The sequence below is a fragment of the Coregonus clupeaformis genome, chromosome 1 (assembly GCF_020615455.1).
Source record: "Coregonus clupeaformis isolate EN_2021a chromosome 1, ASM2061545v1, whole genome shotgun sequence".
Classification (NCBI taxonomy): domain Eukaryota; kingdom Metazoa; phylum Chordata; class Actinopteri; order Salmoniformes; family Salmonidae; genus Coregonus; species Coregonus clupeaformis.
In genome coordinates this window covers 31,586,833-31,592,180 of record NC_059192.1, presented here as the reverse complement: position 1 = coordinate 31,592,180, position 5,348 = coordinate 31,586,833, and positions in this window count along the sequence as shown.

Genomic DNA, 5,348 nt, shown 5'->3' with positions numbered 1-5,348 from the left:
CACTCAGTCATTAGTCACTCAGCACTCAACAAGGTTACAGTTTGAGCCCAGTCCTGACAGGGTCACAACATAACCGCTCTACTATCCTCCCAACCTCAACTCATGGCAGTTTGAATGTGTTATGCATTACATCATGTGAACATCAGTGTGGTTTTATGAGGGGTGTATGAAACCTTGGCGAGGCAGCTGTGTGGATATATAACCCTCATGAATTCAGCCTTCAGTCCTGTCAAGCAGTGGACTTCTTCCTTAAAACCTCCTAGAGTCAGTTTAAGCTAGAGATATCCTTTATTTGCTGCATCTCAATCAACCGCATCCACCTATGGCGGCCTTCCGCATCTGCGGTGCAAGGTGGCCGAGCTACAGTGGTGTTTGCCAGACCATGAGACATCCCGAAAATCCTTCTTCTCACGAAAACGGCTGTAGCGTTGGAACGGTTTGGCCTACAAACTAATATTACCACTCTCACGAACACCATGGTGGTCTTTACTTTATGACTGCCACATGACTAGTCTAAAGTCTGTACCATAGATGTGCCAACTTCTGTTTGTAAAGTCCGAACCATTTGTCCTATAAACTAATGTGACCCCACTGTGGAAAGAGGAGATTCTCACGAACACTATGTTATTCTCCGTTTTGCACTACCACCCCCCACAACCCGTGAAGGTAACTGTACTGGTTTTAAAAACAAATGGAAGTATGGAGGTAGATTTGTGCCTACCCAAAAAAAGGGGTTAAATATGTGTACAAAATTATATACAGTACCAGTCAAAAGTTTGGACACAAGTACTACATGATTCCATGTGTTATTTGATAGTTTTGATGTCTTCACTATTATTCTACAATGTAGAAAATAGTCAAAATAAATTAAAACCCTTGAATGAGTAGGTGTGTCCAAACTTTTGACTGGTACTGTATATATAATTTCTGAGCTTTCAGATACTTCAACATTTTTTGTATATATTTTTATATACCTAAAGGGGTCCTAAAATTCTAAATCAAATAGCTAAATGATCCATGGTATGACATTCATAAGGATTACTTTTATACTATTCCAGGTATTCCTTAAAGAGGTAGGGTTTCAAGTGTCTCCGGAAGGTGGTCAGTGACTCCGCTGTCCTGGCGTCGTGAGGGAGCTTGTTCCACCATTGGGGTGCAAGAGCAGCGAATAGTTTTGACTGGGCTGAGTGGGAACTGTGCTTCCGTAGAGGTAGGGGGGCTAGCAGGCCAGAGGTGGATGAACGTAGTGCCCTCATTTGGGTGTAGGGTCTGATCAGAGCCTGAAGGTAAGGAGGTGCCGTTCCCCTCACAGCTCCGTAGGCAAGCACCATGGTTTTGTAGTAGATGCGAGCTTCAACTGAAAGCCAGTGGAGTGTGCGGAGGAGCGGGGTGACATGAGAGAACTTGGGAAGGTTGAACACCAGACGGGCTGCAGCATTCTGGATAAGTTGTAGGGGTTTAATGGCACAGGCAGGGAGCCCAGCCAACAGCGAGTTGCAGTAATCCAGACGGGAGATGACAAGTGCCTGGATTAGGACCTGTGCCGCTTTCTGTGTAAGGTAGGGTCGTACTCTGCGAATATTGTAGAGCATGAACCTGCAGGATCGGGTCACCGCTTTGATGTTAGCGGAGAACGACAGGGTGTTGTCCAGGGTCACGCCAAGGTTCTTTGCACGAATTGGAACGGCGACTGTGAGCCAGGCCTAATCGCCCAACATCAGTGCCCGACCTCATTAATGCTCTTTTGGAGTAATGGAAGCAAGTCCCCTCAGCAATGTTCCAACATCTAGTGGAAAGCTTTCTCAGAAGAGTGGAGGTTGTTATAGCAGTAAAGGGGAGACCAACTCCATATTAATGGCCATGATTTTGGAATGAGATGTTCAGCAGGTGTCCACATGCTTTTGGTCATGTAGTGTATTTCCTGATCTGTCTTGTATCTCTCAGATATAGTACAGACACTTTAAAACAAACGTCCTTTTGATTTATTTTTTGACTATCTGTTTTCCCATTTATGAATTCAGTATGTTTCTATTTGCTAATAGCAGTAAGGCCAAATGCAATGTTTCATCAAATCTTTTTTTTGTATATTTTTGGGGACACTTAAAGGGGTCCTAAAATTCTAAATCAAATAGCTAAATGATCCATGGTATGACCATCTGAAAACAATTCCATACATCTTAGACACCTAAGGATTAAGAGAGGAGTTTTATGGAGCAATACCACAGTTTAACAGTTTGGAACAGATGTACAGGGCCAAAGATAAATGACAAAAGACACAGTTTAATGAAATTTGCTCAAATGTAATGAGGCAAATGTCCACAGGTTAAGCCAACCTTAAGGGCCCGGGAATATAAATAATATTATAACATTTATATTACATTATTATATTATAGGTAGAAGGGAGGGGATGAGAGGAGAGGTGGAGGGGAGGAGAGGTGGAAGGGAGGAGAGGTAGAGGGGAGGAGAGGTGGAAGGGAGGAGAGGTAGAGGGGAGGAGAGGTGGAGGGGAGGAGAGGTGGAGGGGAGGAGAGGTGGAGGGGAGGGGAGAGGTGGAAGGGAGGAGAGGTGGAGGGAGGAGAGGTGGAAGGGAGGAGATGTGGGGGAGGAGAGGTGGAAGGGAGGAGAGGTGGAGGGAGAGAGGTGGAGTGGAGGAGGAGGAGAGGTGGGAGGTGGAAGGGAGGAGGTGAAAGGGAGGAGAGGTGGAGGGGAGGAGAGGTGGAAGGGAGGAGAGGTGGAGGGGAGGAGAGGTGGAGGGGAGGAGAGGTGGAAGGGAGGAGAGGTGGAGGGGAGGAGAGGTGGAAGGGAGGAGAGGTTGAAGGGAGGAGAGGTTGAAGGGAGGAGAGGTGGAGGGGATGATACATGGAGGGGAGGAGAAAGCAGGAAGTCCTTAATTTTTCATCCAGTCAGAAGGCATCGTTATGCTAAGAGCCTGTCATTATGTAGAGAGAGGAAAGAGAGAGAGGGGGGGGGAGAGAGAGAGAGAGAGAGAGAGAGAGAGAGAGAGAGAGAGAGAGAGAGAGAGAGAGAGAGAGAGAGAGAGAGAGACAGAAGGAAGGAAGGAAGGAAGGACAGAGAGAGAGAGAGAGAGAGAGAGAGAGTCACAACCTTGACCTGAGCAGGTTCACCTAGTTCTTCTGAGAGGTAAATCTAAAAGTACTGACCAATAATGCACGCCAGCCATTTAGCCCATTAGAATGCCTTGAGTCGCTACACACACACACACACACACTGAAGGGTCTGTGTGTGTGTGTGTGTGTGCATGGCTTACGTGTCTTTTTGTAGAGCAGCACTTTTTGTGGAAGGTACTACAGCGCGCACAGACCCCCTCGTGCACTCAACTTTGTCGAGTTTCCTTGTAGGCCTATTTGGCGGGGAAACTGTGAAGCTGTATATATAGCCTGTTTCTGTTTAGGAGTCTTTTATTAAGGAATGTGAAACAATGTTGTTTCTGTTTGTTCCTTTTCATTACATCATGTAGAGATTCTTTATATGGCCTAAAATAAATGTGTTCATATGGGTAGAATATTATCTATCGGTTATATAATTTTTATCAGTTGTGAAAAATAGTTGTGAAATAAAACATTTAATGTGGAAAAAATGGATCTGGTAAACGCCGACATTTCAATTAAGAAAAGACTGGATGGATGGCTTCGATAGTCCAGCAATCGAATTGCAAGTCCTTCATATGCTAATAATCCAAATATTCTGCTTAAAAAGATCTGCTATCCTCAGTATTCATTATTCTCAGAGGAGCAGCACAATGGAACCCAACAGTATCCTCTCTTGTGTGTGTAAAAAATATCCTGGAGCATGAAGGCTACATCTACAGATGGGAATGACAGACCACAAATAAGTCATTCTGGAAGTGCACAGAATATTATGCTTTCGATGTCACGCTCGTCGGGAACAGAGGAAGACCAAGGCGCAGCGTTGAATGCGAACATATTTATTTATATAATGATCACACGATCCAAAACAACAAACGATGACGTGACAGTCAATGGTCAAACACAAACCAACACGAACAAGAAACCACAATGAATGAATGCCTAACGGCTACCTAAGTATGACTCCCAATCAGAGACAACGAGCTACAGCCGTCTCTGATTGGGAGCCACCCTGGCCAACATAGAATTACAACAACTAGCACCAACACACATGAAAACTCACACCCTGGCTCAACATACTAGAGTCCCCAGAGCCAGGGCGTGACAGTACCCCCCCCCCTAAAGGCGCGGACTCCGACCGCGCCAACCAAATACCACAGGGGAGGGACCGGGTGGGCACTCCGCCTTGGCGGCGGATCCGGCTCCGGGCATGATCCCCACTCGCTCTCTAACCCCCCAAAGTACCCCTGGTCCGGTCTGGCCCTGCTGACCGGAGCTGGACTGCACACTGGTGGAGCGGATTGCTCTAGCTCCGGCGTGAAGCAGCTGACCCGTGCTGAACCAGGCACCAGTGGAACAGGCACGGGCTGTGCCGGACTGACGACGCACACCACTGGCTTGGTGTGGGGAGCAGGAACGCCCGAGCCGGGCTGACGCAAACGCACCCCTGACTTGGTGCGGGGAGCAGGAGCGGGCCGAACCGGGCTGACGGAGCGCACCACTGACTTGGTGCGGGGAGCAGGAACGGGCCGAGCCGGGCTGACGGAGCGCACCACTGACTTGGTGCGGGGAGCAGGAATGGGCCGAGCCGGGCTGACGGAGCGCACCACTGACTTGGTGCGCGGGAGCAGGAACGGGCCGAGCCAGGCTGGACGGCGCACCACTGACTTGGTGCGGGGAGCAGGAACGGGCCGAGCCGGCTGGACGGGCGCACCACTGACTTGGTGCGCGGGGAGCAGAACGGGCCGAGCTGGGCTGACGAGGCGCACCACTGACTTGGTGCGGGGAGCAGGAACGGCCGAGCCGGCTGACGAAGCGCACCACTGACTTGGTGCGGGGAGCAGGAACGGGCCGAGCCGGGCTGACGAGCGCACCACTGACTTGGTGCGGGGAGCAGGAACGGGCCGAGCCGGGCTGACGAGCGCACCACTGACTTGGTGCGGGGAGCAGGAACAGGCCGGACCGTACTGGGGACACACACCACTGGTCCTACGCAGGGATCTGGAATGGGCCGGACCGGACTGGTAACACACCCCAGTACCTCTCGCCGTGCCTCTACACCTTCCATCCCCTCTTCGACCAGTGGCCCCCGTAACCTGGCGGCCTCCTCTGCCAACCCGCTGGGCCGCTCTGCCGCGGTCTCCTGCTGGCCCGTCGTCCACGGCGTTAGCCCCCCCCTAAAATTTTTCTGGGCGTCTCTCCTACCCGTGGACCAGGTCTCCATGTCCCTCGCCAGCCTTT